The sequence below is a fragment of the Daphnia pulex genome, chromosome 8, assembly GCF_021134715.1.
Source record: "Daphnia pulex isolate KAP4 chromosome 8, ASM2113471v1".
NCBI classification, from domain to species: Eukaryota; Metazoa; Arthropoda; class Branchiopoda; order Diplostraca; family Daphniidae; genus Daphnia; species Daphnia pulex.
In genome coordinates this window covers 2,837,251-2,859,348 of record NC_060024.1, presented here as the reverse complement: position 1 = coordinate 2,859,348, position 22,098 = coordinate 2,837,251, and the positions used below count along the sequence as shown (strand labels likewise).

General features: G+C 36.9%; 1 long non-coding RNA gene across 1 annotated transcript; it reads right to left on the bottom strand.

Annotated features, from left to right (window-relative positions):
* Positions 1-797: 797 nt before the first annotated feature.
* On the bottom strand, positions 798-2,068 carry LOC124200057. Its single transcript, XR_006877142.1, has 3 exons — positions 1,270-2,068; positions 1,107-1,202; positions 798-931 (listed from the first exon to the last, which is right to left on the bottom strand). It is a non-coding gene; the product is annotated as an uncharacterized LOC124200057 (long non-coding RNA).
* Between the last annotated feature and the right edge of the window lie 20,030 nt (positions 2,069-22,098).

The window sequence follows — 22,098 nt, the reverse complement described above, 5'->3', positions numbered from 1 at the left end:
GTACCTATCGAAAGTCTTTTGAAGCCCGATAGGACCTTATGCAAAAGCGCTGTTTTTGCAGCCGACTCAGTACTACAGTTTTTTCCCAATTCTTTCAAATTTGGTATGTACTTTGGTAGAGATAGTGACAACACCTCTGATTTTTTTCAGATTTTTGTTTTCACTTTCCGAAGTACTTTTGACCCGTTCTAAAAGTCTTTGGAAAGCCGAGAGGACCTTATGCAAAATAGGCCACCTAGGCCTTTTTTGCAGTTGAACGGCTAGGGCTAGGGAAACGCGACTTTTTTTTAAAGATAGACCTGCGTTAGCTTTATATCAGGTCTGATTTTCAATTTTTTTATTTATATTATCTAAGTTGAATTTCAAGTTGAAAAATGAAAAAGTGGAATTCCCCTTTTTTCCGCACCCATCCCTTTGTTTTTTCTTTGGCGCGAGAGACTTTCCCTCTACTTTTGGCTACCAAATAGTTGCTAAAGGAAACAATCTGCCATTTGGTAGTGATGCCCTACTATTACGTAGAGATTGGCTACCATTAATTAAAGTAGGCAAAAAGCAGCTAAAGTCCCACGTCTACCATTTGTCTATCATTGGTAAAAGTAGACAAAATCCTATATACATTTTTTACTACTTCTCTACTACTATTTTGCTACCTAATTGGTAATTAAATGGTAGGATTACCCAATAATGTAATGATTATCCAAAAATAATAAATAAATTTACACACAATTGAAATTCTTTTTTAAATGAAGATCAGCAGTCTTCAAATGTATTAAGCATGACAGTTGTATAGCATGTAAACAATCTTAACTGTTATTGTCAGGCAATACAAAAGATAACATGAATCAAGAAGAAAAACACCAACATATTTAAAGCTACCCTTTACTTTACCGACAACAGTTGGGTATTAAAGTCAGCATCTGTCGGGAGTATCCTACCAGGATGAACGTTGAATACAAAAGAATAAAAAAAAATAGAAAAAAAGTGTTTAGAATCGTACATCAAACGAATCATGTGAAATGATGAATACAGAGTTTTGAAAGCTTCGAATGAACCATTCCCTTTTATTCCCCAAAACAAATACTTCTCTTTGTAAGACAAGACTGAACTTATTGGATTATTCAACGTTCCAACGCAGGAGATAAAGGGAAACCGGAAACTCCATCAGATCAAGGATGTAAAGGAAATAGAATATCCTTGTTAGCCTTTAAAAAATGTAAATAAATAAATTTCACAGACAACATTAGACATTATTACATAAAACAAAAATACCTTTAAGAATAAATCATGCGCTCAACAATCGACTCATGTGACACGATCCTGCATAGTCCTTGCATGAACTTACGGATGGACAGTTTTCACACAAATATGGTCTAAGGCTAATACACCTTCAGAGAATTGGAACGAGTAAAAGCTGGCACTGAACAATTTAGGCATTGTCACTACACTCTAAGTTTTTATCTCCTACTTTTTCCCTACTGTATATGGTAAAGGCGAAAAAGTAGGAAAAAGGTAGGAAGTTCCTTCTACTTTAACGAAGTAGGAAACTATTTTATTCCTTCTACTTTTGAAAGTAGGGAAAAGGTAGGAAATTCCTTCTACTTTAATAAAGTATGAATTTATTTTCATTCTACTTTTGTATAGTAGGTTAAAAGTAGACTATCTAGCATTTTAATGCCTGATAATTATTTGTTAAGCTTAATAAGAATTTTGGGAACATTCTAATGGTTAGTTTCCCTACTGGAACGAAAATGTGACAAGATTCCATTTCATTTACCATAACTGTTAATTATAACTTACGATTTGCTTTTAAATATAAGAATAAATTAACATAGTGATTAGCAAGCTGGAGTGTGATGCCAAAGGTTGAAGGTTCTAGTCTGATTGAAGTGTGCTGGTAAATTAGGGATTCAATAGATTCAAGGTAGTATAAATACTCCTACCAGTATTCTACTTTTGGGGAACTTTTTAAATGGTAGACAAATAGTAGATTCTCTAGATACTTTTGACTACCTTTTCGCGACTTCATTGCAATGGTAGACGTTACGTCCACAAGGTAGAAAGCCCTACCAAAAAATACTATGTCCATTTCGCTACCGAAAAAGTAGCCGAAAGTAGACAAAAGTAGGATAACAAATCTTAGAGTGTACACACTTTGTTACCTAACACCAAAAATTATGAGTTTAATTAAAATGAGACGTAGGATGAATTTTACTTGCATGAACTTACTGATCGATAGTTTTCACACAAAATGTGGTAAAAGGCTAATCACATTCAGAGAATTGGAACGAGTAAAACCTGACACTGAAAAATTTAGGTAGTGTCACTACACACTTTGTTACCTAACACGAAAAATTATGAGTTTAGTCAAAGAGGCGTAGAATAAATTGAACTTACATGAACTTACTACTGAAGGACAATTTTCACATAAAATTTTGTAAATGGCTAACACAGATAAAACGTGTTTACTGCTGACGGCAATCTTTAGGCAGGGTGTATAGCAAGTAATTCTGAATAATGAAAATTTTAAAGTGAGGCTCAGAAATTTGATTGTGAGTTTAATAGAAATTCAATACCGTTATGTGTTTAAGATATATTCTCAGACGATTGACGATATCTGAAACAATGCTATACGATCAAACTAACACACCATGCTCGTTTTTTTTGCAAGTAGTCGACAATTAGCTTTCCAGGAGAAAACAGATTGCAGAATATGACTTATATGAGTTTTTCCATTGATCCCGAAACACTTTCCCTAAACACAAGTATTTAGGCCTATCAGACACGAATTTTTAAATGACAATATTTTCTAATCGCTATATCGAAAAATAAATATTCTCCATGTGATTTATGTTAGAAAAATAATGCTAATAAATTCACAATCACTGAATCAAAAATTTGAATTTTAGAACATTTTCCGATTTAAAATGCTGTTTACATTAATACAGGAAAAATTTTGTTTCAAATTGATCTACAGAAAAAAATTTCCAGATCACTAACGCGTATAAATCAAACAATTCATCATCTAAGAATTTTCCAGGGAACCAATCTTTATCAAACCAATACGCCATTTTTATTTTGTAAAGAATGCTAAGCAGACGTCTGCAACAAGCTATATTCATTGCCGTATTCGTCTACCATTGTGGTAGAGAGTCTTTCTCTGCCTGGCTCTACCACATGGTAGATAAATTGTAAACATCAACTTTTTCTATTATGTAAAAGTAGAATAGATTTCTTACCTTTCCTCTATTTTTTATGCCACTATTTGAAGTAGACAAAAAGAAGGGAAAAAGTAGGAAACAAAAATTGAGAGTGCATAAGTATAGTTATTGACTACTTAAAAAGCTAGTTAAATTGAGGGGTCGGATCTGCAGTAGATCCAACAATTTATGGGGTAATACCTGTATGTATTCTTATACCTGTATGTATCATTATAATGACTGGTAGCTCAAACAAAATCACAACCCAAAATAAAAACCGCAACTGGTTGTCCAAACTGAAACGTAGTTTCAGTTTCAGTCAGTTTTCAGTGGTGCAGTGTTGCATGACGTATTTACTTATGATTCTTCTAATTCCATATTGTAGAAATAAATGCTGTTAAAACTCAATCTTAACATACGTAGGGTGGTTGGGTGAAGCCTCCGCCACACCCAAGTCGCACCACATAATACCACAAATGGAAAGAATTTTCCACACGTAATAGTATGTATTAATCTACTCGAATCTACTATTGAACCTTGATTTTCTATCTCTTAAACGTTTTAAAAAATACCCGAAGGACTTACCGTAGGAATTTTTTATGGAGATTTTAACAATAACTGTATATTTTAAACTATAGAAATGGAAAACTTTCATATCAAAATTTTTCGTCTACGTATTCTTATACGAGATTTTGGAGAGAAAAGGAAAACAACTATTTTTGTAATGTTAACGTATACATAGAACCCTGGAAATAAGGTAGGGTAAACGCGAGTAAAAAAGGCAGGTATATAGAGTTTATATTAGAGGTGGGTTTAAGGTAAAGAGGTATCTGGCTTGGAGAGGGGGGGGGGGGCTGATAAACACGGCCGTTGAATTTTCTCGTCTGATTGTCCGATCAAATAATATGAAGGTTCATCATAGTTTTGGGATTGCATTAATATAATTTAATATAGCGTGTTGCTGCATTCAAGATTATTTGTAATAGGATTTCTACCTGGTTGTCTATTTTCTAACCGACGTATTCAAAAAATCTTAAACCAAAAAGAATAGGGGAGACCGAGGCTAGTAGGTCTTTTTTCACACATCTGGGCCTGCATTCCGTAATATTCATCGGAATTGTAACATTTTTTTAAATTAAAGCTTATTATCTTAGATAAAATGTAGCGTCAAAAATCTACGTTAAAGTTATAAATATACAGCCACGCTGGAAAGTTTCTGGAGCAGGCAAATTGCTCTATATGTTTTTATTTCAAGTTGACAGAAGGTATACTGAGAACCAAACTACTCCCCCATTTTTTAATCCCTTTTTCACCTTATCTTTCTCTCGTTCTTTTCCTTAAAATATCTATTTCGAAACCGGTCGTAAAAAACTTGATGGAGGTGATATGCCGTTATCAAGATTTTTTTCAGAGGTGGTTTGATCTAACTGCTATAAGAGCACATCCATGTCTTTATAGTTTATTTGTAACTAATAATTTTTCGAATTCCATGTTACTATAGTAATAAATGTTGCTATAACTTAATCTTAACATCAAGTGTTCTAACGAAAGTCTCTTTGAATAAACTCGCAGCCACAATGTAGAGTTTGAGACTAAATCATCAATAAGGAGAACCAGCAACACTTACATGGAGGATGAATTGTTATCATTCGCTGCGAGCTGTCCTGCAAAACGGAGCACGACAGCTTCATCTGTTGCTGCATGGCTTCATCGTTCAAATAAATAACAAAAGTTTTATTCCTTTTTTGCTGTTTTGTTGCGATTAGTCGCTACCTCAAACTTGATCCGCTTTTTTGTTAAATAAATTGCTTTGCGATCCGTCAAGTTTACTCAAATTATGTGACTAATTTGACCATCTTTTTGTTCAAGGCTTGATTTCGGGGCTCGATGAACAGATCCTACTAGCACGCTTACATCTCAACAACGTATTCCTGCTATCCATATTCGACGATTGGACATTTTGGTCACCCATGGTACGTTGAATGTCCGTCTTAATGTCACATCTGTCTACGTAGACTTGTAACGTTTATAAGATATCCATTTGGGACGTAATTTGGACGTCCAAAACACGTAAAATGTACGCTAGATTTACAACGAAGATAAAAGATTTGACTCTCCTTGGAATACCTTGAACCTTCCGCTTCGCAATCTACCGTTCTTTTCACTAGACCATCCGCTTTTTATCTATATTAAACAATTTTAGGATCCCTACCTTATTACTTAGAAATTGTCAAATAACACAAATTAACAGCTAATTCCATTAGCGTTAAATAAGCAATAGGATTAAAGAAGAAAAATTTCCCAAAAAATATAGAAATAAATTTTTGGTACATTTAAATTTTACTGTTTTATTGTTACTTACACACTCATTTCATTGGGTGCTACTTATCTTGTAGCACTCCGTTAAGTAGCACTAAGTAAAATTTTTTTTCGCAACCTGAAGAGTAACGTCCTCTACGTATTAGGTAAAGGATCTACTTTATAGTAGTTCACTGCTACTATTGAACTACTTTTTGCTGAAAGTAGCATTTCACTACTAACAATAATAGTGAAATGCTACCACAATCACAGTAGCGGTCGCTACGATCGCACTAGCCTATGGAACCTGCATGAAAGTTCTACTACACTAGACACAATCATTCTAACGTGGATTTGTGTTTGAATAGTAATGTGCATGCCTATGCATGTTATAGTTTTTCATCTATATGAAACGAGTGTGAATGCTAAGAAACGGTCGAAGGTATACACAATAATAATAAATTGTACAACGCAGAAAGCATTCGAAGTTAGAATTCTTGAAAATATATACAACAAGGTATAATTTGCATCAAAATTTATAAATAAGGATTTTGATTCGATGCAGTACATAATTTATAAAGACGGCATAAGGTGCTTCTATGTAGTTTATGGAATGATCAAACCCATGATGAGAGAAAAGTAGAGTAAGAAGGCAGTGCGGGGCACGGGGGGAAGGTGACGTTAGAGGGGGAAGAGCGCTAGAACGAGGACGGGTTCTGGAGCTGTTAGATCAAGAAATAAGAAGGATTGAGATCCGAAGAGAATTAGAACGTAAAGCGTTTTAAATATTTTAAGGAAGGATTAGTATAGTGGTTAGCGTACTGCGCTGCGTATCCCATTGACTAATATTCGATTCCAGCCTCAGACTTTTTTTCTTTATTGAAAAAAAGGTTAGTAAGTCGCTTATCTACTAGTGATTGGTGGTTGCGATGGTTACTATGTAAGAAGCGTTCCTCAACTTATAAGTTGCACTGTCCATTTCGCATCTTATAAGGAGCACTCATTTGTTTGAGAGTGTAGCTTTAAAAAACATAAATTTATGGAAATTTCTAATTTTCACATGGTGAATTAAGGCTGGTTTTTTATGAGTTCTATCAACTGATAGAAAAATTTTAGCTTTGGTTTTGGTGATTGTTCATTGGCCGTCCATTTGCTGTACTAAAATGAAGTTAAACAAAACTAGAGATGTATTTGCATCCAATATTCCAATGGACGTCCAAACTAGGTCCGTCCGATTATCGTCCGCTGTGGTCATCTAATGGACGTAATTTGTAACCAGTGAAAGTAGATCCAGTTTATGTGAAAATATTATAGCTGACTGCTTAGACTGCGTTTTCAAAATTTTAAATTGACCGTTCCCTTTTCATTCTGGAAAACAAGCAGGAAATCTTTTTATAGTCATTTAATGTAACTAATGCTCAATTAACCCTTGCCATTTTGTTTTTGCTAATTAGGTTGAATAAAAATCTAAAGTATTACATATTTGAAAAATGACAGGCAGAATGCAGTTTTTAAACTTTGAATTTTCCTTCTAAAAATATTTTTCTCAATTCAATGGTAAACAGGACATGTTTTATTTACAATTTCACAAATTGTATAAAGTCCTATATAAAAACCTTTTTTTACTCCGCACAAAATTTTAACTGTAAGACGGCAAATGAAAATTGCTGATTAAGACACACGCTCATATAATACCACCGTGGGCATTGTGGCCACTCAAAAACACGTAAAAACAGGGCTTTTACACCGCGGGCAGAATGCGCATCTTCGAATTTAAAAAATTACGAAAGAAAAATGAATATTTTCATTCAAGTAAGGTAGGAAGAAATGTTTCTACTGACTGGGCAGGGGTAGATTTCCCACGATAAAATTATGGGGCAGATGATCAACGTGCTATAGATATTAAGCTACAGAAAAGCGAATAGCAAAAGAGTCCGACTTTACGCTAGACCAAAGTTCCCCGGTCGTGACCGGGCTCAAGTTACTAGTACAAAAAGAGAAATAAAAGACTAGAAATTGTAAATTGATTATATTGATGATATTACCTTAAATCATTTCACTACTTTTTCGTATATTTAACTAAAAATATGACATAATAAAATAAAATATGTCATAGAACAAACTATAACAAAAATTTCGTGGTTCATAATATGAAAAAAATATTTTCCTCGTCCGGGGACCGAACTATCATCCAACAGAACCTTACCATAGTACCATAATCGCTACACCAGTTTTTACTAATAATTGTCGATAATTTTGTTTTTACGACTACCCATGTTCATATGAGTAAAATATTAACAGTTTCCAATTTAAGCCTTATTTTTCGGATTTAACTAACAGTATTAAGTTTAGAATTCTTGGTACCACACTGTAACGTTAACACTAAAAGTGCATTCACAATGGCAGTAACGTAACGTTGTGGAAATAGCGAATCGCAGCGCCACCCGTAATGACGGCTGGTGCAATTTAAGCCCCGAAAATTTAAGGGGGTTGATACTCCACCCTCATATAGCTAGGGATTGGAAATGCATTACTTAAGGCATTGAAAAATTTTGTTGCCATTCGTTTGACAAAACTAATTCCGTACAGAGCCGCCAATTTTTTTGGTATTTTTTTATTTCTTAACATAAAAAATCTCTCATTTTCGCGTATTTTTATAAATTTTTCCCCTAATTTTTCAAAATTTTTCCTAATTTTTTCCTAATTTTCCTTGATTTTCCTAATTTTTTTCCCCCTTACGATTGAACCACGGGAAAAAGAGTAGGCGACCTCTCGTACAGAATTTAGTTTTTTTTTAATAAGAAGCTTCACGCAATTTTTTGGTTATTTTTGATCACCTCTCCCCAGTCGTTACAGGACGTCACAAAAAGTATCCCTCCTCTTAAACGACATAATTTTTTTTTCCGGCCCAACCCCCAATATTCACATTATAAGTCTATATTTTGTATCTTCCAATTTTCTAACCCCTCCCCCTCTCCATCGTTTACAACCGTCAAAAATTAGCCATACAAATTATTGTTTTTACAACCCAATATACTTTTTCTAATTATTTTATAATTTTATTCCTACAGCTGACTGAAAAACGTCACTGACGGGTGTCGGACTTCGAGATTTAATGTGGGGCTGTGTGGGACAAATCGTCAGATTGTTGCCTCGTCATCATTTTATGACATGTTTTTTTTGTTGAAAACTCTTATTATATTGCTCTTAAAGCCTCGAGTATCTTACTCGAAGATAATGGCAATGGTAAAATGTATGCTGAATTTCCCGGAATTACCCACTCGAACGGTTCCAGTATGGGTAATCGAACCACAACCCCTCGAGCTTCGAGCTATTATCACTCGAATTCCAGTGGTGACGCATTTCGCACCGAGCTTCAGTTCACTTCGAGTACCTTAAAAGCATGAGAGTGAACAAAAATAAGAAGCGTGAAAAAACTATATTAATTGGTATGTTTACAGACGGCGAAATTTGGGGCGAATTAGGGAACATACGTTTTCCACACACCTGTCAGTCATTTTTTGAAATTTCCCCTAGGAATTCTAGTCACCGTCGAACGAGGCTCAGTTTCGACACGCCCCCGCTACGATACAAATCGCTTTTCAAACGTACAAAAGAAAGTTGTATTCTTCAACACGATACGTACGGAAATGTTGCGCAAAATGCATTCACTTTTTTAGAAATAGATTGATCGCAGATCTTTAAAATAGATGTAATTTCCAGGGGTATCTGTTTTATTACACAGCGTTTTCCCTGTAAAATCGCAGTCGCCAAAGACGCGCCACTAGCTTTCGATTGCCACCGCTATTCCCGCCAAAGACGCACCAGTCTATATTTTATGCCGCTAGATGAGCTACATTGGGGCTCATTTTTCCGGCTTGAAGCGCGTCAACCCAACAAGCTAGTTTGCACATGGGTATGGAGAGATGGTTGCCAATGAAAATGTTAAATTTACCATAAGGGGGGGGGGCTCCGGCCATTTTACTAAACGGCCTCTTTAAATGTCCATATGCCGCAACAGCCTAGTTGGCGTTGATTCAAAGGGGCCACCGTATCAAGTCCATACAAATGTCGTAAGAAAGTAGTAAAAAAGTAGCTTCCCGTCGAATCCCCTTATGGGAAATTTATTGGCAACCATCTCTCCATACCCCTGGTTTGCAGGCCTACTAGAAGCGAGTTCAGTGGCAGTTTTTACGACTGTCTGGCGGCTTTGTATAAATGTAGATTCCTCCCCCTCCCACTGCCCACTTTCCCAAACCAAAACAAATTCCTGGATGTGAACAGAAGAATGCCCGCGCCACCGCACGGCTTCGTCTGCAGAAACACCTAAAATTTAAAAAGAGAAAAAAAAAAGAACAGAAGAATGTCAGGTTTTTTTTGGTCGCGCCTATTGTACTTCACAGCGTGAAGTACTCCAACTGTCAAAAGTAGCTATTGCACTTCACGCAACGTTGCAAGTTGTACAAATTTCTCAAAAATTTTGTCGTCTGCTTTGACTTGTGGGTCTGTGACAGTCATGAACCAAGCATGATTTTTTTAATTTTAAAAAGCATGTAGCTTCAGTCTTAATGTAATGGTAGCAAAGCTACTAATAAATAACGGTATAATTATAGGTCCTGCTTAATGTTGTCAATGAAAATCTGTTAACACTCATTAACATGGAGTTTATTTTCATTTTACTACAGCAAAGCATAGTGAACACTTGACCTCCTTGTCGAGCGTTGCATAAAACACTGGACCGAATCGTTCTTCGAAAAGCTGATGGGTCAATTACCTGGAATGTGACCATCGACTTGTTCATGTTCCATGATTCACTTTCGCGTTCTTATGCAAACCTCCCGTTGTCGCGCCTATTGCCGTTATCACTCCTTGCGTGAATTCAACAGAATCAAGACTGTTAAAGCGCATAAAATAACATCTTTTTCAACTTCAATCTCAAAGATAAATTCTAACTGTTCCCAAGGTCAGAGCTATAGACTTCTGGTCGCTTCACGGCTGTGTTGGCTTCCCTATCCCGGTTCCAGGGTAAACGTAAGCCGATTTGGAAACTTTAAAAAGCGCCTCTAGTGAGTGTCTCAGCTACTACGCTCAGCTACTTTTGAGAGCCTAAATGGCTCTTTTTAACGTTTCCACTTCACAAATTCTGACAGGCTCCGCCCTAAAATCTCTGAAAATTGGCTTATGTTTAAGTGAATAATTACGAATAATGTGACAATAATTGTTTAGGAATTGGGTGCATTCTAGCAGTTCTAACAGTAGAACTAGTCTAACAGTAGAATGCTCTAAAATTAACCATCTAAGTAATGTAAAGATTTGTAAAAATTTTTTAATAAAAACATAAATTTGTTTATTTCTAGGCCGTTTTGATTGCTTTTGCACAGTTTTTCAATGTTCAGGATGCAATGCGTCTCGAAGTCAAACAGTAGCTATGTACGTATATTTACCGGGCTACTGACCAGGATCTCTGTCAAACGAAAACTACTTTTTTGAAGAACAGTGGGTTCTCCTGTATTACCAAATTCGCCACAAGACCGGCGGTACGTCTAATCAAAAAATTGTCGAGGGAATCGAAAGAGATGTCTCGAAATGATAAAAGGGTTCGTTTCGCTGTAATCTTATTTGTTTTCATTTTCTTTTTTTTGTAACTAGATAAGTACGATTAGCCGGGTGAAGTTTGACAGAGGCCGCAAATAATTTGAGTTCAATCGCAACAGAGTCAACACAAAATTACTTCCTCTTTTTTTTTTAATGGCGTTATTTTTAAATACTGGCTGTTCGCTTTAAACGTGGCAAAAAAGTTTCCGTAAAGGCCTGAATTTACTGATGCCGTCACAAAGCAACACTGGTTCTTGTCTTGTCGTGAAGGGATGAAAATACGGTTAAAGTCTATTTTAGCCGACTAGAGTTACTTAATTAATTACTGTTGAGTGTAATTTGCGAAGTAAATGTAACATGAAATGGGATATTGCTTTATCAACTTAATTGTATTACCTTTAGATGTAATCTCAAGTAATAGATCAAATAACAGGGTTAATACCTTACTGAATTGAGAAGAAGATATTCACAACCACACTTGTCAGTCACAGAGAGTCTAGTCCTAGCAGACAACATTTCTGTCTGACAAGAAGACAGGGGTAGGGTTGGTCTGGGTTTCGGCAACCAGATGAGGTTCCGCAACAAGGAATATAATGTTTGGACAAATACAAACAACACTTTCCCTCAAACATTAATTTCTAAACAGGTACCAAAATTACTCCCAAAGCATCTCGAAGCTTTTCGAATCTTGGAGCTGCAAGAGGCTTAGTCAGAATATCTGCAATCTGTTGTTCCGTGTTTAGGTAGACTATGTTGACCTTTTTACTTTCTTGCAGCTCTCTGATATGGAAAAGACGGACATCGATATGCTTGGTTCTCTGGTGAAAAGTAGGGTTATTTACAAGGGCAATTGCGCTTTGGTTATCACAATATATGGTAGTCGGACGCGCATCAATTCCGAGCTCTGACAGTAATTGTTGAAACCAAACGGCTTCTTTTGTCGCATCTGCAGCAGCAACGAATTCGGCTTCAGTTGTCGAGAGTGCCACACATGGTTGGCGCCGGCTGGCCCAAGAGACAGGACCTCCAAGATGAAGGAACACAAATCCGGAAGTGGAGCGACGTGTCTGCAAGTCGCCGGCATAGTCTGCGTCACAAAAACCAATAAGTGAAGTACTAGTGTTTCCAAAATGTAACCCAAAGTTTTTTGTTTTGATGAGATACGCCAGAATTCTTTTGACTGCTCGCCAATGCTGTTTTCCTGGTTTCTGAGCGTATTGGGCTACTTGTCCTACGGCATATGCAATATCAGGTCTAGTCATAACCATGATATGCATAAGTGATCCGACCGCTTCTCGATAGGGCACAGCTTTCATTTCATCTTCTTCTTCCTTGTTTTGAGGCGACATCTCAGGTGAGAGTCTACAGCATGGATCAGCAGGGATGGTGAGTGGTGTACAGGTGGACATGTTGAATTTTTCAGCTATTTTGACGACGTATTCTGGTTGAGAGATGTATACCGTTCGCTTGGGACGATCTCGAATGATGTCAACGCCAATGAATCGGTGGGCAGGTAGAGAGCGAATTTCAAATGCCATTTTCAGATGATCCAGGATGTCTGTAAGAGTTTGTTTGCGGTTGCTCAGGATGATTCCATCATCAACGTAAATGATGAGTATAGTCAGCACCTCATCTATCTCCCCTTCTCGTTGATGTTGGAAATATACACACGGGTCAGCTTTGCTTTGGGTTAATCCAAATTTCATAATAAATGCATGAAATTTTTGATTCCAGGCTCGAGACGCCTGCTTCAATCCATACAAGCTTTTCAATAATCTGCACACCTGGTTCTCCTTCCCGGGGATGACAAACCCTTCTGGCTGTTTCATGTAAATTTCTTCCTGAAGGTCGCCATTTAGGAATGCCGTCTTGATGTCTAGCTGAATCATCTCCAGGTCTTTGGCTGCAGCAATAAAAAGTATTGTTCGAAGTGAATAGGGTTTTACTACTGGCGAAAAAGTTTCAACATAGTCAAGACCGTAAATTTGGGAGTAGCCTTTAGCCACAAATCGGGCTTTGAACCTTGGCGCTACTTCTTTGTAGCCAGGTTTGAACGTGAAGATCCATTTTCCTTCTATCGGCTTTCTATCAGGTGGAAGTTCGCACACGGTCCATGTGGAATTTTTGATGAGAGATTCATGTTCGTCGAATATCGCCGGAATCCAATGGTCAGCATCCGGACCCGTAGTTGCTTCAGCATAGCTGGATGGTTCCGCAGGGCACATCTTGGATTCTTCAGATTTTTCAAAAGATACAGCTGGAAGTCCTAGTGATTGTCTGAACGCTAGGTATTTCTTGGAGTAGCAGGGTAGACGTGATGATCTGCGGATGCCAATTGTTGATTCAGCTGGATCGTCTACTTCGATAGGGACTTCGGAATTATTTTCGTTGTTTTCCATTACAATGACTTCCTGTTCCTTTTCACGGTCCGGGGCTTCTGTGGAAAGATTCGATGCTGGGGCCAGGTCGAGGGTAGAAATGGGAAGGTCGACAGCATCATCAGCATCAGCATCGACAGGATCATCAGCTGGATCGGCTTCTGGAGTGAGATTGGTCGTAGTGTCATCCATGGAATCAGCAATCGGTGTTGGTTTCTCTTTGGTAGTTTCTATCCACTTAAGTGCAGTATTGTCCTTCTGCATCTTGTACATGACGGTCTCATCAATTTTAACATCATGGCTGACGATGATTTTTGGTGGGGAAGATATGTAGATCCTGAAGGCCTTTTGCGTGTTGCTTATCCCGACGAATGCCCCTTCTAGACATCTTGCATCCAGCTTCTTGACTTTTGGGCATCGTACAAACGCTCTTGATCCAAATGTTCGGATGTTGGACACATCTGGCTTTCTTCCATTCCACGCTTCGAACGGGGTCATCTTTATGGTGCTGGATAATACACGGTTCCGGATGTAAACCACATAACCGACGGCTTCGGCCCAGAGTGTAGAAGGTAGATTGCTTGCAAGAAGTATGCTGCGGGCTGCGTCCAGTAGTGTCCTATTCGATCTTTCTGCAACACCATTCTGAGCTGGTGTGTTTGCAGCGCTGGTTTCATGGCGGATGCCCTTCTCAGTTAAAAATTTCTTGAAGTCGTTTCCACTGTATTCACCTCCATTGTCAGAGCGTAGCGTGCGGATGGTTTTTCCTGTTTCACTTAGAAGCGAGGCTATGAAGAGACGAAAACATACAGGTACCTCCGATTTGCATTTCATGAAGTAGATAACTCTCCAACCAGAAAAATCATCTGTGAACAGGACATAGTAGCGCGCTTGGCCAATACTTGGAGGTGGCATCGGGCCTTCAACATCTGAATGGACTAATTCACCAATGCGAGTGGCTCTGGTTCTTCCGATCTTCAAAGGTTGTCGATGGAACTTCCCAAGTTCACATGCAGCACACAGTGTTTTCGGGATTTTTTCATTTGTCAGATGTAAACCCGATACGAGCTCTTCGGAGACCATCTTTAAAATGGTTTGATGATTCATGTGTCCTAATCGTTGGTGCCAGACTAGTAGTGAAGCTCGTAGACCGGCTCTGTATGCTGAGTCGACACGCCGCGTTGGGGTGATTGAAGCTGTGTGAGGTTTGAGATCTAGTAGATAGAGAGTGTTGCCGGAACGTTTTCCTGTCAGCACGAGTTCATCACCACGATGAATAGAGACCATATCGTTGGAGAAGCGAGCTTCCAATCCAGAGTTGGTAGCAGCAGCAATTGAAAAAAGGTTGGTACCAAGGCCAGGCACGTAAAGGACATCTTTGATAACTCTGGTGGATGATTGGTTGTTCACTTGGGCAGTGACTGTGATGTGGCCTTTTCCCAGTACTTGAAGTTGCGTGTCCCAAATGCCAGAGATTGACCAGGTTCCAGTTTGAATTTGCGTGAAGTCTTCGAATAAGATTTTCTGGTCCGACATATGCTGGGTGGCCCCTGAGTCAGCGAAGAAGGCAAATGCACTGTTTGGGTCAAAAGATGAAGATGAGAGTAGTGCTCGATCTTTGTTTGCTTTCTCTTCTGCCTCATCTCTTTTCTTCTTTCGGCAGTCTTGAGTTTTGTGGTAGTGTGGGCAGTAACCGCATTTGACGTCGTCACGTGATGAGTGTTGGTTTACAAAACCGTTGCTGACTCCATGGTAGATTCTGCTACCTCGTCTACTTCCACGACCTCTTCCTCGTGTATGACCTCGGGCTGCAAAGGCTTGGCTGGAGTCATCAGGTCTTTCATAGGACTTGAGTACATTCTCTTCTGACCGCAGACGTTGCAAAAGATTGTCCATAGTTCGTTCATCAAGTGGAACGTTGGCCCATACAGATCTGACAATTCTAAATTTTTCGGGAAGAGTGGCCAGGGCTTTAGTCACGAGTTGCATCTCTTGGAGAGGTTGTCCAAGCTCTCTTAGTTTATCGGCAATGTATGAAAGTTTTCGGATGTGGGTTGTCATGTCATCCTCTATAAGTGGGTGAATGAGAATGAGTCCTAGTTCTTTAGTTATGCATTATGAAGTTGAGCATACCAGGTTGATGACTGAAGTCATAAAATTCTTGCCACAGGAGATGTAAGTTCTCTGCGGCTCTAAGTCGATACTGTGAATCCAATTTCGTCCACATGGCTGCTGCCGTATCACAGGAGTAGAGACCTTCCTTCATTGGTTTCGTGAGAGTGGCAAAAATATAATTTCTGCATGTGACATCTCTCAAGATCCACGTATCAATTTGGGCAGCATTCGTGATAAGTTCAGGATCATCTGGATTGTCTCTTATCTGTAAGAGAGATAGATCTTTAGTCATGTGTGTATAAATGACATGCGAGAAATGGTATCTCATTAATGTGGGCATGTGTATGAGGACATACGTTAGATTCGTACATGTGGGCATGTGTGTGAATCGTACACGAATAAGATTCATACATGTGAGCATGTGTGTGAATCGTGCATGAGTTAGATTCGAACATGTGAGCATGTGTGTGAATCGTACATGAGTTGGATTTATACATGTGAGCATGTGTGTGAATCGTACAAAAGAAAACTGTACATGTGTGTCACAAGTCATTACGGAATACATATTGAATGAATGTGACTTGAGCATGTAGTGGTATGAGAATTGTTTTACCTCATCGGGCAGAGTGTGTCCAACTCTTGCTTCAACGAGTCCAAGTAGACCCAACTGTTGGAGTATAAGTCTAAGTTCATAACTCCATTCACGAAAGTTTGTGCCGTCAAACTTGGGCACATGATTAACATCCTTCAGGTGATTTTCAATCATTTGGTTAGCCATTTCGTGTCGTTACAGAACACGTGAAACTGGGCCCATAACCTGTTGAGTGTAATTTGCGAAGTAAATGTAACATGAAATGGGATATTGCTTTATCAACTTAATTGTATTACCTTTAGATGTAATCTCAAGTAATAGATCAAATAACAGGGTTAATACCTTACTGAATTGAGAAGAAGATATTCACAACCACACTTGTCAGTCACAGAGAGTCTATTCCTAGCAGACAACATTTCTGTCTGACAAGAAGACAGGGGTAGGGTTGGTCTGGGTTTCGGCAACCAGATGAGGTTCCGCAACAAGGAATATAATGTTTGGACAAATACAAACAACAATTACTTAATTCTTACTTAATTCATACTTAATTAAATACTTTTTACTTTACTTTCACTTCACTTTTACTTTCGGTTTACTTTACTCTTACTTAATTAAGAGAAATTTTTTGACACTACCGTTCTCTTCTCTACCGTGTAGCAGACTGGCTTACTGGCAATATTATTTAAAAAACATTGTTGCCATAATTTCATATTTAATACGTTTATTTTAAATCTTTGTTATCATATTTTTTTCAAAATTTAAGTAGGAAAGCAGTGTTGTTCAGCGCTGTGGAAGAGCACTGGTTTCCGAACACTTTATTCAGTGGTTCAAAAAATCCAGTCTCTATTGTTTTTTACAGATACATATTTCAGTAAAGTATAGTCGGGTTTGATGTTTATACTTTACTTTGTAAAACAATATATTTTAGTTTAGTTACTTAATAGTTACTTAATGATTAGTTAAGTAACCTCTTACTATTCTAAAAATAGTATTTATAAAATTATTCATATTATTACAGTGGTGGGTAGTGGGATAGTGGTTCAAATCCAGTAGAAACCACCCCAATCAGCTTAGTACTGGAGTGGTTGTATATCATAACATTAATTAATATTACATGTGCCTTTATTTTAATTTACTATACTATGCTATATTGTAAATACACTGTAATTTACTTCATTACTTAACTTAACTTTTCATTTATTTTACTTCAAAGTAAAGTAAAGTGAAGCAATAAAGTAAAGTACAGTTTACTTTATTTTTCTGTTATAAATAAACATGTTTCATGTTCAGTTGTTATGTAAACTTACTTACTTAACTGAACTATGAAAAGTTACTTAACTTGGGGGCGTTTTATGCTACGTTATCGCAGAATTTGTTCAACCATTGCTAAAAATTGTTCGATGTTTATTACATTTTTAATTTAACAAATCTAAGTGAGTGTAGAAACTTCAAAGATAGCGTAAGTTGAAAAGGTTGGTTAATGAGGAATAATAAAAAAAGGGGGGTTGGAGGGGTCTCCCCCCACAAAAAAACATTTTTACTGTGATTCATTGCTAAACACTGCACATTGATAAAAATCAACTTTCATATTTAAGTTTAATTTCATATTTTGCGTGGAAAACTTATCACATTAAATTTTAATATTGAAAGTATAATGGCTTAAAATGTGATGCATGTAACGTCTGAGAATTTCTGTAGCAGACGACACCTGAATTAGTTTGATTACTTTCGGTGGTAGTGAAACATCTCACAGAAATCTGACAGGTGTAATTTGACCAGGTTTTTTATTATAACTTTATTATTTTATTATAGCGACTCAGTAGTGTATTACGGATTGTTTGTGCATAGTCAAAAACTCACGTCATCTCATTTGCAGAATTTTGAATTTTCTTTAATATGCAGTAAGAATTTATTTTAATATTAACTTACTTTATTTAATTATAGTTAAGTAACCAAGCGGGAACGAGCCCGAGCTTAGTGAAGAAATACAAGGTTTTTGTGTGGGTAAAGCAATGCAAAATAAAGTATAGTAGCTATGTTCTTCGTTTACAAAAATATTTTGCTTTATTATACTTTACTTTACCCACCCAAAACCCCTTTTTTTCCTCGCTTCGCTCGGGCTCATTCCCGCTTAGTTACTTAACTAGAATTAAATAAAGTAAAGTAAATTACATAAGTAAAGTAAAGTGAATTAGGTCGGATAAAATAGACTTTTACCGAAAATACAATGAGTTTTTAGTATTTCTGTCTATTATCTAAATTTACGCTGTTAAGTATTGCATTTTGGACACTGGATACCTGGTGCAGCTCCTCGTGAGGAACAAGAGCAGGTTTTTGCTACTCAGGGTCCAAGAGCAAACACATCAAGCACATGAGTCGTGCCGGTATACCCTTTGATTGTTCGGAAAGATTTCGTTTAGCTTTAATTTTGAAACCCCTGTCGCGAAGTGTTCTCAGTTCGGAAAAATGAGAAAAAGATGAAGCAGGCCAAGCAGCGAATTAGTTAGTAATTAACTGTTCCATTTCAAAATGTAATATTAATTGGCGACTAGACTATAACTCTGAATTCATACAAATTTGTGCCAATCGCTAGCTCTCGATGAAAGCTATCTTTTCTGTAAAATTCATTTGAAAACTACTAAAAGGAAAAAATTCGGGAGCAACAGTTTTTGGTTTGCTTTGTTGATTGGGTCGACTACGGATCCGGAAAGCAAAATCTGAGATCTGGGATCTGCGACTTTTTTCTTTTTCTATTTGAATTATGAGGAAATGGATAGCTGTCACCAAGTGCTAGCGATTGCCGTAAAGTTTGATTAATTCAGAAATATAGTTCGGTCGCAAATTAATATTACATTTTGAAGAATAGCAGTAAATTATTAACTAGCTAGCGTTTACCCATTCGCTTTTATATTTCATATTGTTTGGAGTGATAGGGATTCAAATTTCTTAGAAATAGATTGCTTTTACAGGGAGCTATCGACTGACGTAAAATTTTCTATATTTAAGAGTTAAGTCACATTTTTTTTCAATTATTTACCAAATACTGCAAATTACTTAGCAGTTAGGCAACATTGTTTGTCATTTTCAGCAGACATCTTCTTTCGATTTTTCATTTTGAATTGAATTCCATTTCCATAACATTTCCCGATGTAATTTAGTTCGTGAGAAATCAGACGTTTCAATTGATAAGCAATTAAAACAAATTAATCCAACAATTACACTCACAAATAACGAATGGCAATAGTTGAGATAGTTTTAAAAGACGGCTGTGAAAGACAACACAATACAAGAATTACATTAGTGCCCAGTAAAGTTAGGGATGGATATGAGGTGCAAATGTCACCTGACATGTTTCAGGAAGCAGGTAATTCAAAGAAAATCAAGTTATAAGTATGGTTTTTAAATCTAATGTTGCCTATAATGTTATCTTCACATAAGACGATGACAATATTGAACATCAATATGGAGTCGATCCACCTTCTAACAGCTGCAACAGAGGCCAACCAGAAAGTGATTCATCATCATCCCAGAACCAGAATGTTAATCATCATAAAAATTTTATAAACCAAAATAACAATCATCGATGTGTTAAAGAGTGTTTCTATACCATTAGATTGAGTCATTTACCAAACGGAACAACAAATTTGAGATTGAAAATGAATTATTGTACACTATAATCCAAGAATTGAATAAAGAGATGAATGATTTGAAACAAGAATTGAAGCAAAATGTTAGTAGTAAAAGTAGCAACGGGAAAAGAAAAATTACGGGTAACGAGCTGCAACTGCAAGTCATGTAATAATAAGTAAAATCTATCGTAACAATAATTTCCCATTACTTTTACCAATTTTACTCAATTTATATTTCAGGTTCCTTTAGTAGCAGGTTTACATATAAGATTCGAAAGATCAGAAATTGATAAATTATTGGTTTGCATGGAATAGAAAGAAAATTTTAATTTAATGATCAAACTCTTGGAATCCATATAGGGGAGAGGGGGGCTAGTTGGAAGTTGGGGTAAGTTGGCATTTTGCTAGTAAGACCCCTTACAGACCAAAACAAATCAAGCCTTTTACACCAAATAGGAAAGACAACGCCCAGCTTTGTCATTCAAAATTTCAAAAGTATACGACTTCCCTAACAGGAGTCAAAGCAAAAATAAAAAAAACGGCAAAAAGTTTTTTTTGGGCTTCTCAGCACTTTTTATTTTTCTCATAGTATAAAACTCTAAGAGGGTCAGAAAACCCATTAGCAAAAAATAATTAATGTTTGTCTTATTTTTAAAATAAACCCGACATTTCTACATTTAAAAGTTATTTAGTTATCAATTTATTTGTTCGAAAAGCACCCTGTGGGGTTAGTTGTCGAAAATTTTGAGGGGCATCATACAGATATCTCACCAGATGCTGAGTTTCAAGTTTTCAAAATTCGACCAAGAAATTTTGGAGCAATGCAGAATCGTCAGCAGCCAACTTACCCCGTAGGTGGGGCAAGTTGACAGACTTTTTTTTGCAGTTTTTCTCAATTTCACATTTTCGTGTAAATGAACATTGTAAACAAATACGATCAATTCATAGAGAATTGAAATCTGAATCTGATTCATTCATTCATTTTATCAGTAGTGTACTCAAAAAATAAAAATAAAATTCAGGAAAAATGCACCTGACAACTAGCTTCCCTCTCTCCTACTCTAAGACGTTTTGGGAAGTCGGTCCTTGTCAGGCGGATGCAATAAAAAATCAAAGAATGATGCTTCAATCAATGAGCCAAACAAACCTGGTCTCCCAGAATATGACATCAACGACATTATTGGTAAGCAAGACATTTTCCGAAACATTTAAATCATGTTTTCATTTTAAAATACTTGTTGACAGTGTTCGTCAGAGACACCTGGAAAAACTTCTGTGACGGAGACGTCCTACCGGAGAAAAAATGTCCACTGGTGTAGCAATCAGAAATAAATTGAATATCGACGAGTGCCGTGCATTGAAAAAATACATGTAGACTATTTGTACTCACTCCTAAGAGAGCTTTAAATGCCTTACAATAAAATAAATGTCAAAAGAGAAAAATCATAAGGTACGAAGTCTTTTAATTTTGTATTCAATATTCCCACCTGCATATGCCGGTGCACAATCACATCATAAACCCTAGCCGTACATTTATCAGCTAATATCATTGCAGGAAATACTCTAAATAATGTTTAATCATTTAAAAGACAATGAACATATAAGACCAGTAAAATTGCAAACCCATAAAATTTGATTATTAAGGTAATCGCCAAGCAATAGGAACCTTTTCTCTTTATAATTCACGTGCCTCCTTCACAATGGTATCCGTACGATTCGGCCAATAATTTTAGCCGAATCATGTAATTATTTTTATATGATTCGGCCGTTGGCCGAATTCTACATTTTTTTATGTTGTATTTGGCCAAAGGCCGAATCAAACAATGAAATAAAATCGCATTAGGCTAAAAACTTTTGTATTTTATTTATTCGGCCACGGTATTTTTTTGTATGATTCGGCCAAAACAAAAAAATATGTAATTCGGCCAAAAAATTATAACTCCAATTCAAGAGTTAAAGTTTTGTGCAAACGTGCCGTGTCCCTTCACCTTCTTCCATCAACCAAAATAAGAAAAGTATTCTTAAAGTTGAAGAAAAAGGCCGCAAACCTCAAAATTCGTTTGCTGGACAAATTCTTTAACTACATAACTGGATGCAGCCAGGTATCTGGTCACCAGAAGCATGGTCCGTATTCTTTCAAATAATTCGGAACAATAATGATGCTGAAGGCTGGCACAATAAACTAAACAAAAAGGGAAAAGGCGCAGGGCTGCATTTCTATGGTGATGGATATGCACGTTTAAGGTGATGGATATGGCTGCCACTAAATAAAAGTATTTTTTATAAATTTCAGT